The sequence below is a fragment of the Aricia agestis genome, chromosome 18, assembly GCF_905147365.1.
Source record: "Aricia agestis chromosome 18, ilAriAges1.1, whole genome shotgun sequence".
NCBI lineage: Eukaryota > Metazoa > Arthropoda > Insecta > Lepidoptera > Lycaenidae > Aricia > Aricia agestis.
The window spans coordinates 8,040,515-8,052,985 of record NC_056423.1 but is presented as its reverse complement, the minus strand read 5'-3'; the positions used below and the strand labels follow the sequence as shown (position 1 = coordinate 8,052,985).

At 35.9% G+C, this 12,471-nt stretch overlaps 1 protein-coding gene and 1 long non-coding RNA gene across 2 annotated transcripts in view; both read right to left on the bottom strand.

Moving 5' to 3' along the window:
* The window catches only part of LOC121736157 (CDC42 small effector protein homolog), a 52,693-nt gene extending 45,493 nt beyond the window's left edge, over positions 1-7,200 (bottom strand). The window contains exon 1 of the mRNA XM_042127242.1: positions 7,060-7,200. The gene's annotated coding sequence lies outside the window, so the exon portion shown is untranslated. The remainder of the gene's footprint in view (positions 1-7,059) is intronic.
* LOC121736160 overlaps positions 1-12,471 on the bottom strand; it is a 326,212-nt gene that overhangs the window by 49,015 nt on the left and 264,726 nt on the right. Inside the window, exon 2 of the long non-coding RNA XR_006036982.1 lies at positions 7,537-7,544. This is a non-coding gene — a long non-coding RNA (uncharacterized LOC121736160). The remainder of the gene's footprint in view (positions 1-7,536; positions 7,545-12,471) is intronic.

Genomic DNA, 12,471 nt, shown 5'->3' with positions numbered 1-12,471 from the left:
TTACAGGTTATATTCATGTAATAATATTAGGGTATACTAAGGCTGGCCGCATACACACGTTTTCCGTATTCGATTTCCGAATTCGTTTTCTGTATTCGGAATTCTGTGAAACTAGAGCAAACGTTTGAAAAAATAACGTTCTTGCACTCGAAACGTGCCGTGTGCCGCGTGTGCGGAATTCATTCCATTCGGAAAAAATCGAACGTATTTTTACTGATTCCATGCATTCGGATTTCCGAATTCGGAAAACGAATTCGGTAAACGAATAAGTAAAACGTGTGTATGCGGTCAGCCTTAGTTAAATCGTTGAAATACCAAGACACATTTCATAAAGCTCTCTAGTTATAAGGCAAACGCCTGCATAACGTTAAACGTAACTTATCCATATTGATATTACAACAAAAGCAGTAGCTGCTAATCAAAAATCAATTCTACTACGTTATCGTAAGATACAATTTATAGCTGTAATAAAATCACAATAGGTCGATATGGACGTCACAAGAAAATATGGTCTGTATTGAATCAGCCCTCTGCAATCTTTTGTTGAAATAACATTCAAACCGCCTTTGTAATTATGGTTTACTACATCTTTTCCAGATTTAGCGCGGTTTTAGTCAAGTAACAAGTTAGGTTTTTTTTTTTAAGTTAGAATAAATCGTCATGATATTCCAATTTTTGAACATTACACAACCACAGTAAAGAATTACAAAAAAAAAACATGAGAGAAAGAAAAAAAGAAACAAAACACTAGCTATCCTTCAACATGAAATTTGTTTTATGGCAGTGCAATGCCAAAAAATAACAACTAAGTGTATCTTACTAAGGCTGTTTTATGGAAGTTTATTTCATTAGCTATTTTGATTGGCTATGACGATAAATATATATTCAAGAATCTACGACGTTGTGGAATAGATAAACTCCGTGGCCCTGGCAAAAAGCCTCAGAAACCAGGCATTAGAGATGTTTTATATTATTATTACGAAAGTGTTTACCATTAATGACTCTATCAAGCTTTTCACCTACTTAAGCGGGCAGGTGCTTAAAATGTTACGTTTTCATACGTTGCTGCATTTCAAGTGAAGTCTGGGCTAAAAGGTTTTTCCGTACACAGACATAGAGAACACAAGTAGAGCTCGATCTACTCAGTATCACTCTAACTATTAAGTTCTATGAAAACTATTCTAAGGTCAATATCTAAGACGATATCATAATATTCTTTCTCTCATTAAGTAAATAGTATCATTATTTAAAGATGACTTTATAATATAATAGTTCTTTGCTCAAGTTTTTGGCAATTAAATATTACGGGTAAGTTCCAAAATATAACCCAGTTCTTGTGACGTCAAGAATCGACGCCATACTGTAGATTCCTTTCGAAATATTTGCCAGTATGACGTATATGACTTTGTTGAGAACATAAAGTTAATATACCTAGCGGAATAGAGCAATAATCTCGAGCTGTCAAACGAAACCAAAATTGGTTTTCATCTGTGTGAAAAATATGTGTACGTATACACTTACACAAGCATGATTGAACATGAATTCTATGAGATTAAATTGTCACGTGCCGACTGGACGTCAAAAAAGAGTGCTGCTGTCATGTATCACACGATAGTGACATCTCTCTTGCTCAGGCCTTTGTTTCTCTATTCCGCTAGGTATATTAACTTTATGAATACGTCTACTTGTCTCACCAGTGGCACACCAGTACAATATGGCGTCAGATACATGACGTTCTGAGCACTGGCCAGTACACTGGGTAATATTTCGGAAACCTGGACAAAAATATTTTAAATTAAAAACCACATGACCCGGTGAACATTGTATCACGACTATAAATTATTGAGATGTAAGCTATCCTATCTTTTAAGTTGAATCAAATTGCACACGGTGTACAAATCATCATTTTAAATCGGTTCAGAAATTTAGGAGTCCATCCAAAACCTCAATTTTAGTAAGTATTTTTTTGCTCTGTATCGGTACGGAACCCGTCGTGCGCGAGTCCGACTCGCACTTGGCCAATTTTTTAAATAATAAAGATCATATTATATGTACTTAGTAAATTTGTTGCCTCTATCACCTGTATCATTTGGCGTACACTTGTAACATCGAGGAAGTTGATTCCTATGCAATTGACAGACCAACGTTATTTGGTCGAATATGTCAATTCAATGTTAATTGTGATCTGTCAGCTGGGTTTGACGTAACGCAACCAAACTACTTAGGTCCCCGATTTGCATAGGAAATATAATAGCGCAACAAATGTAGTATATCTTCACTTAAGCCAAATATTTATCACAATATATGTAATATGTTGTAACAGTTATTGAAAGTGATAATAATATTAATGTATGTGTAAATATTTTAGTGTACTTGTAACTTACTGTTAGAGTAACTGTTATATTAAAATTAATGTTGCGTCACATCACGATAATGTTATGTTTGTTAGTAGCAAGGTTTACTGGCTATAATATTTTAACTTAAGTATGTATAGTAAAAAGATTTTTTTTTTAAATTCACATCAAAAATTCGACTTATTTTTAGTTAAAATTGTGTTTTTGGCGTTACGACTCTTTTCCTAACTCGTCGTCAACCTAGTCGCTGTTGAATTTTATGTAAATTATTGAATTATTGCCATGTAGAGACTAAAGACAAAAATATTTTTATTAAGTATGTTAAAATACTTTGGCAATTTTTTTACTTTATACTACACTCTACAAATAATAAACACTGTACTACACTAGAGGTAGATTACACCCGCAACTCCTTTGCTCCAAAATTCGTTGGCGCGTTAACGCGTTCCTTTTCGTCAACGAAAAGGAATGAAAATACCACGGGCTCACAGAAAACCGGCGTAAAACAGCACTTGCGCTGTGTTTCGCCGAGTGAGTGAGTTTACCGGAGGCCCAATTCCCTACCCTTTTCCCTTCCCTACCCTCCCATATTTCCTGCCCTACCCTCCCCTATTCCCTTCCCTACCCTCCCCTATTCCCTCTTAAGAGGCCGGCAACGCACCTGCAGCTCTTCTGATGCTGCGAGTGTCCATGGGCGACGAAAGTTGCTTTCCATCAGGTGACCCGCGTTTGATTGTTTGCCCCCTTATTTCATAAAAACACGTACATTTTTCCAGGATGAAAAGTCTCCGATGTCCTTTCCTGGGAATCAAAACATCTCCATAGTCAGCAAAATCGATGGGACAGACAGATACACTTTCGCATTTATAATATTATAGGATTACCGTGTAAATTGTAGAGACTAGAGACGTTTTTATAATAGTTATGTACTTGGCTGTTTTTTTACTTCATCATAATATGTACGAAGCTCTAGCAAGTATGTTTCTATGTTGTTTTCTTGTAAACTTTTTGCTGAGTGTGCGGGTGAGTCACGTTTCAAAATAGTCAGGTCGATGAACTCCGCGAAACGTAAACGGAGCGTGGGGCCAGGGGTGGGACAGTGTGGGATATGACCGGGATATATCCCGGTTAATTTTAATCCATACTAATATTATACATTCGAAAGTGTGTCTGTCAGATATCTCTTCACGCTTATACTGAAATTTTGGTATGGAGTCTGGAGAGAGTGAGTCGAGGAAAAATGTACAGTTCCCGCGCGATAAACGAATTTTGGCGCAACGGAGTTGCGGGCGTCATTTATCTCTAGAATTAATTGTCGCCACCCTGTAGGCAGTGAGTATTTCTAGACTATGACGACCTCCAAACATTACAATATTTCGTGACTCGTGAAGAGAGCGTAAGAACGCTGTGACGACCTCTGTGGCTCAGTTGGTGGGCTGTTGGTAGCTCAAGCCGGGGGTCGCGGGTTCGAATCCCGCCGACGGAACAAAAAAAAAAGTTTTCAAAGTTCCTGGGTCATGGATGTGTACTAAATACGAGTATCATATAATAAAACATCTTAAATATAGGTATAGTAGATATAAAAGTTTTAAATAATATATTTCCGTTGTATTATACCCGTAACACAAGTCCTTCAGGTACTTACCACGGGGCCAGACTGACGTGGTGTGGTGTGAAGCGTCCATAGATATTATAGATATTAATATTACTGTGTGCAATGAGCGACGGTAGTTGCTTTTATCCATGAGCGACAGTAGTTTTCTTAGAGAATAATTATAATTCTTTTGACAAATTTTTCAGCAGCGCTGCAGCGATGTCGAATAGCTAATTAGGTGCTAGCTAATCAAAAGCTCTAACGAGTGGTAAATAGATAAACTCCTGTATAATTATGTGTCATATTAAATACTTACTAGATTTTATATGATAGTCGAAATTAGTTTCAGGGATAAAAACTATCAGATGTCCTTTCCCGGGACTCAAAGTATCTCCATACCCAATTTCAGTAAAATAGTTTAACGGTTTAAGCGTGACGACTGAAGAGGTAATAGACAGACAGACACACTTTCGAATATTTTGTAATATTAGTATGGATTTAGCTGTAATATGCTAATTTTAATTAATAATTTTAAATGAGTTTACTGTATTGTTCAAATTGCAACGAATGAGGTAATTTATTAGCTTGGCGCTTTTCCTTATTTACTTTCAGGAAAATTAATTATTCATGGGCCAGACGGCCTAAGTAATTTGGTCGGTGTATAATCAAGGCCAACCGACAGTTCACAAATAACACTAACTTCACATAACCTAACCAAATAACGTAGGTCATCTATGAATCAATTTCCTCATGGTACATCGTTAGTCATCCTGAGTGTAACAAAAACTGGAACCCGTTAAAAAGAATCTTTTGAGACCGCAACTATTATCCTCTACATCTTGACCGCGGCTGGACAGATAGTGATTAAGTACGGCATATTGTTGGCAATTTCTATAGAAAAGGAAATGAAAAGTAGAATGAACTCGTATGTGAACGATCTACAGACAAAAGTGTTAAATGTTACGTTAAAATTCTAACAACTGTTTAAATACTGATTTTGTTAATTTTTGAGGACAGAACAACGTATATCGGGACAGCTCGTGAGCTAGTCGTCTTGATAAATGCGCTATATTTTAAACAGTAAAGACATGTTATCAAGGTTTGGAAGGCAGGAATAACATTTTTTTTTCAAAGAAACCCCAAAAGCAGGTTAATTTAATATTTTCAAAATTAATTTTGCAAGGTATTAAATAACGTCAATAACGTGGAAGGGTTTGGTTTCATTTTACCACGAAACGAAATAAAAGGGTTCACCCTTGACTTGTAATCAATCAAAAAATTCATCCCGAAAAATATTCAAATACAGAAGTTGTTTAAAAATATGGTCTAAGACAATAATTGGCGCAACATGCTTTTATTGACATTGAATAATAGATTAAGAAAGCCAGATATAACAAAAACTAGAAATCTGTTTGGATATAGCTGGTCTGCACATGTAGCTGTCAAACCTGTTAATTATCATAATATTGTGTGCTAAATGTACTATGTGCTTATCAAACAGCATAATATTGACCGAAATATATACATATAGATATAAATATCAGTGATATTTTAACTACGCAAAGGAGCAGAGGGCGCTACTAGCAAATTTAAATATGCAGAATGTAACAAAAATAAGTGATAATACTTTAGAGTTCAGGGTGTGCGTGTTCCTTGTAGAGTTGTGTTTCCTGAAAGACCAAAATTTTTTTTCACTTTTGTATGGGCTAGCGCCCCAGCGTCACGAGTTTCTCCATACAAAAGTGAAAAAAATTGGTCTATCAGCGCTGCTACTTTCACAGTGAACTCTGTACAAGGAACACTTACACACCCTAAAGTATTATCACTTATTTTCGTTACACACTGTATATACATATATTCGGATTTAGGTCTATCGTCGAGTCCGAACTAGAGATAAAAGTTATCAATTATTCAATTAAGTATACTCGTATACCCTATTTTAACTCCTTCTAAATTCTAATCAATGTGTAAACAAAACTCTGTAGTTATGTAGGCTTACGGCGGCTATAACTAATGGTTATGTTAAATGTCGTGCAAATAAAATTAATATAACATTATTTTGGTCGAGTATTATTTTCTTGTTTGCATTTACTATAAATAAATTGAATTGAAGAACGAAGTAACGACAAAACCAATTATTAACACACAGTTCAATAATAATAGATGGAAATAATGTAAATACACAGTAGATAACACTAGGAAAAGACAATAATGTGACGGAAGATGTCGATGAAAAGTTTTATTAAGTATGCTGCTATAATATAAATTAAAACGTTAAAATCTAAGGTCCAATGGCTAAACAAAATGTATACTTATTACATAGGTCTACCAGGAATCAGGATCTGATGGCAAATTTTGACGGCAGATTTTCAAAAAATATCCTTGACCATTGGATAAATTTTTATATTTGCATGTTTCACACACAGAATAAGCCGCTATAAGGAAAAAAAAGGATCAAAATGTTTTATTCCAATTTCCCCGGTTAGTGCTAGAGTCAATTTCTTTTCTCGCTTTTTGCCATCAGATTCTGGTAGACCTATTATACTGTACTCGGCGAAACATGGCGGTAGTGGTCATTGAATCCCTGTCAAAAACTTGTCATTTTCTATACAAATCGCGATTGACAATCAATTGTCAGACGTTGGCTACTAGGTTGGTTAATAGGCTTTTGAGCCTATTATACTAGAAAGATAAACTCTATTCAAAACAACTCAGAAACAGGACATAAGTCACGTTTAACCTTATGGACCAGGACAATACATAATAAGAACTATCTTCCTCAGTAACGGCTATCACACACAAGAAGGATAAATAAATCGAAGTAAATGTTAAACATAAAACAAGTATTGTTTCAAATGTGTAAGTTTAGTAATCTATACGTAAGGAAAGAATTCTCGAGCAAGATAAAGTCTAAAAGGAGGTAATGGCTACTGAGATAATTTAGGAATTCCAAGAACCACAAACGCGATTTCTGTGAAAATATGGGAATATAAATTCTCACATCCGCAGTTAATAAGGAAATTAACTAGTAGTCAAACGAGTTCAAAAGAACTAACGGATTCGCATACACGCTTTTCGATTTCCGAAATTATGAATCATAATTACTCTTACCGGTTATCGGTTTTATCGATAGAAAATCCACAATGTCACTTCACTACAACTGTCACAGCAGTCAGCACAGATTGTTTTTGAGAAACTTTGTCTCGTTAACGGGAGACGTACTCTCGCGTGGAAGTCTTCTAACTGACTGAGTAAGAAGTAAGAACCGTGCTGTCGCGCCGGTCGTCGTCGTTAACTTGCTAAAGGTCTTACATGATTTAACCCATCAGGCCTCAACAGACCTTAGAACTTTAAGAATAGTGGTCACGTTGCCGTGGCAAAACCAGTTTTATTAGTTTAGTTTCGCTCCACATACAAATTGTGTATGCCACGGTCGTTCACGCATTTCTTTTGCCAAGAGAAAAGGCGAAAGGATATGAGTCGGTACAATAATGTTTGGAGTTGAGATCCGGCGCAAATTATAAAGTATATCATCTGATTATGATCTGATTGATCATTGACTACAGGAAGGCTAGGCATTTTTCTCACCTTCATACCTAATTGAATCAAAAACACAGTGATTGTTTAATTTTAAAACTAATAAGTATTTTTGTCCTAACTGCAACGATGATTCAACAAAATGGTTGTCCTCAACCATATAATTAATATGTACATTGTACATTCAAACTCCTAAATTGCTGCCTCCTTTTTTAAAGTTGGTTAAAAAATACGTTCAAAATTAAATAAACAAATTAACACTATAAAGTGATACTTCTTTTTTTTTTTAATGAAATAAGGGGGCAAACGAGCAAACGGGTCACCTGATGGAAAGCAACTTCCGTCGCCCATGGACACTCGCAGCATCAGAAGAGCTGCAAGTGCGTTGCCGGCCTTTGAGGAGGGAATAGGTTAATAGAGGAGAGTAGGGAAGGGAAGGGAAGGGAATAGTTGAGGGTAGGGAAGGGAATAGGGTAGGGGTTAGGGGATTGGGCCTCCGGTAAACTCACTCACGCGGCGAAACACAGCGCAAGCGCTGTTTCCCGCCGGTTCTCTGTGAGAACGTGGTATTTATCCGGTCGAGACGGCCCATTCGTGCCGAAGCATGGCTCTCCCACGTATACTTCACGTAATTATGCGTAATAAATAATATTATGTATTAGGTATTTACATTTCCGCCTTTTCTCAGCAATTAGTACCTACTTATGAAACCTCTTCCTTTTTGGAATTCGGTTAAAACAAACTTTTCCGCAGTTTTTCTTACTTTCCGTAAAATGTAGTGGTGCCGATTGACGCCTATATGCTTTCTGTGAATAAGTTTTGCGTTTTGGCCGTTGAGTACCAATCCTGCATCTTGCAACCACATTCCTTCGGCAGTAAAGCTTTCTTGTAAATTTTTGTAAGGCTATAATATCAAAGTTTTTATCAGAGAATACGAGACATGTATCATATTTTGCAAGTTGGTAGATATAACAGTGTTTGATTACATTCTTATGGTCATTTACAAAATACAAATAATGCACTGGGCCTATTATGGAACCTTGAACAGTTCCAATTATTGTAGCTTTGACCTTTTTAGTCATTGAGTTGCCTATTTTAGAATGATATCATATTGTTTAAACAGAATAATATTCTTTTTAGATATTTTACACCATCTTTAATTCAATTACCGCACGCGCATGCTATCAAAATTTTCTGTTTAACTAGTTTTTGTTTAATCGTGTCAAAGGCTTTGCTAAAGTCTCTTCAAACTTCACCTAATTTTTTTAAATCATTAATCTAATATTACCTGCAGGATCCCCCGGGACCGGTGGGGGACTGCATTCCCTAAAAAAGGGGGTAAGGGTATCATCAACGTGATTTTTTAACTTCACTAAGGGAACAAAGTAGGGTTACCTACCTTTTTGTTGCCTTTTTGCAAACTTTATCTTGGCATTGTCCATGCCCAGTTTTTTGCCTAGGTATTATTTTTTTTTTGGCCCGTTTGGATGATGCGTTATTTATCTCTTCATGTTTTATACTCCGTGATTAATCTTCAGGTGGCCGCAAACACAGTTTCAGCAATGATGATATCACTATATTCTTCTTACACTTGCTTTTGACCCAATTTGTGTTTGCATTACTCAATATTTTCGTTTTTAGTTGTTCTCTCATTTCATTGATACTGTTGGCCCGCAAAGCTTCATTTCCATTTGTTTTATTGCCGTTGCCAACATGATATAAGTCTTCCGTTTCTATTTTACTATACTACTGAGGACTGGAATTTAATTCTTTACAAGGAATTTTTTCGTTGGTAATATATTGAGCGCTTTTTTCGTGTATTACAACTTGCAGGCAAAAACTCTTCCACCTCAGGATTTAATTTGCTTATCGTAAGTATATTATCATTAATGACAGATGGGTCTTCCAGTTTCCACGACTTTATATTGTGATTTATCAACTGTTTCATCTTCAACCAGACTGAACGTCTGCGGGATGCTGTAATTGAGGTCCGAAGTATGCTTTTCATTTAGAATGTTTTCTGTTATCATGTCCCCATATCTGTCCATAATCTCTGTCTCATTTTCATTGTTATAACTCCTGGGTGGTGGCGTTTCTTATCAACTTCGATTAAGTCCATATGGTTTCCTGTCACTTGGAGCAAGTTTTTTAAGACCGAAGTCTTGGAATACCATTGGTTTTTTTATATTTATAGAGATTAATAATAATCTTGACATAATATTATTAACAAATAACATAACACTAAGTTTCTATAAATATTTTCAAGTCCCAAGGCAGTAGCAAGCAATATTGAGCACCTTTGATAACTGATATTATATGCAGGGCTCAGAAACCATTTCTTAAGCCAGCATCCTTAATGTTGGAAGTCTCATAATCTCTATTCAGCTGATGCTCATGCTAATTTATATTCTGTAATTAACACTAACAATATGCGTTTGCATTATTCAATATTTTCGTTTTTAGTTGTTCTCTCATTGTTTTGATATTGTTCTAGTTTTACCTACTTTTACATTACATTTATATTCTGTGATAAATGATATCTCTATATTCTTCTCACGCTTGCTTTTGACACAATATGCGTTTGCATTATTCGATATTTTGGGCTTTAGTTGTTCTCTCATTTCTTTGATATTGTTGGCCCGCAAAGCTTTATTTCCATTTGTTTTATTGCCGTTGCCGACATGATATAAGTCTTCCGTTTTTATTTTACTATTGCACTGAGGACTAGAATGTTATTCTTTGTAAGAATTTTTTTTATTGGAAATATTTTGATCACCATTATCTGTGTCACAACTTGCAAGCAAAAACTCTTTCACCTCATGATTTAATTTGCTTATTGTAAGTATAACCAGGTATAACATTGTTAAAAGGCCTATTCACGGCAGGACTGCACGGCCGTCCTGCAGTGAATGGGCCTCACTGATTGGTTCACACTCGGTGTTTCCGGCCGGCAACACCGAGTGTGAACCAATCAGTGAGGCCCATTCACTGCAGAACATGTGGATCTTCCACATCATTGTATTTTGATTATTTTATCAACTCTTTCATCTTAGACCAGTCTCAACATCCTGCGTGCTGCCATTGAGGTCCAGACTCCAGAGTACACTCTTTATTTAGAATGTTTTCTATTATTATTTTCCCTGGATATCTGTCTTTTTTATATCTGTCCATAATCTTTGAATTATCTTCATGTTATGTCCTGGGTGGTGGCGTTTCTTCAACAACTTTGACTATGGACTCATACATATGGTTTCCTGTCACTTGGATCGAGTCTTTCATGTCTTGGAATATACCATACGACATGGTATTATTTTATACATACATTTTTTATTTGCGTAGCCTTAGTGGTTTATTTTTAAAAATCAAAGGGGTAGATTGTTTTTTGAAGTTATTTCTGCGTACTCCCAGGTGTTAATGAAGCGCTTATGCGTCGATGTGGAATTGTTTTCCGCTAGAGAGCGCACGCAAGACGAGTACGCAGTCGGCCGTGATGCGCGCTCACCATGATAGCGGCGGTTGTAGGACAACAGATTTTTTATCTTTTTTTAATTAAAAAATGAAGAGGGCGAAGAATTTGTGTCAATATGGGCACTAGCATATAGAATATATTACTACAATTTTTGACGCTACAGTGCAGCACTAGCATAAAATATATTAGGCAACATGTTTGAGAATTGAGAGTGAAGAGAAGACGTGGCGTACGTTTAGATATGACGTGTACAACATGATGGATTATTTATTAAATGTGCTAGTAGCGCCCTCTGCTCCGATCTTTGTGTAATGTACCCTATTCCGAACGAGTGTACATTAAAGCTGAGCTGCGTGCTGACAATTTCCTTTTCCATTTTGTATGCCTTGCCTTCAAAAGTGTATATTGTATGTATTATGTATGTATGTTTTTATGTTTGTGTTCGCATCATATCTCCGGAACTAAAAGTCCGATTTAATTGATTCCTTTTTTGTTGTACTAGCTATTGTTCAACTTAGAGAATACTGCAAGTTTCATCATTATCCTCCATAGTTGTGAGACATGGACATCGCACAAATAGTTGTGAGGTCCGTGTGCTCATAACAAGATCATCATGCCAAGTTTAACTTGCGAAATTGTTTGCCGTTATTTGGCTTCGGCGGGAGCAAAAAAGTGATTATTTTTTTGCCCATTGTCATCATCATCATCATTGAATGCTCATTTTTAATCTGCAATTTAGATAGGAAAGGGAGACCAATAATTATTAAGCTTACTGTTTACACTTTACTTACTATAGTACTATACTTGCTATAACAGTACTTCGAGAATTCGATTCATAACTAATAAGAGACTCGCCTAATATGAGTTATGAATCGAATTCAAAAGAAGAGGAAGATAGGCTGCGGATTTTTTTTCTACGAATTATCATTCAATCATCATTTCTTAAAATAATATTAATCAAGTGGAACTAACAACTCGATGATAAGGACAAAATATATTTTGACAATAACTTAATTGAATCAAAAAATTTATTATTATTGATTATTGAAGGACTTATTTACCACCAACGCCTGTAGGCAAAACATACTAACTCAACTAAAGCATCATTGCTATGTGCGGTAAAAATAATATTTCTGCAGTCCATGTGCGTACCCAGGTTCTGGGCCAGGGGAGGGCAAATCAGATTTTTCATAAGCTAGGAGTTTATAAAGAATAAAAAATTAATAATTTTTAGTTGTAAAAATATTGTATTGCAAACAAATGGCAAAAATTCGTTCTTAATTTTTAATTTTTATAGATAAAAGTACTAGATAATATACTTAGTAGGAACGTCAACATCATCCAGGGGGGGGCAGCTGCCCCCCCCCCCCCCCCCCTCGGTACGCCCATGCTGCAGTCTGTTTGTGAGATAGTACCAACATAACTTTTTTTCAAAAATGGTGAATTATAATTGTTAGCCCCCAGTCTATCCGTAGCCCAAATTATTGAAAATAATATAATATAAATTTCAACCCAAT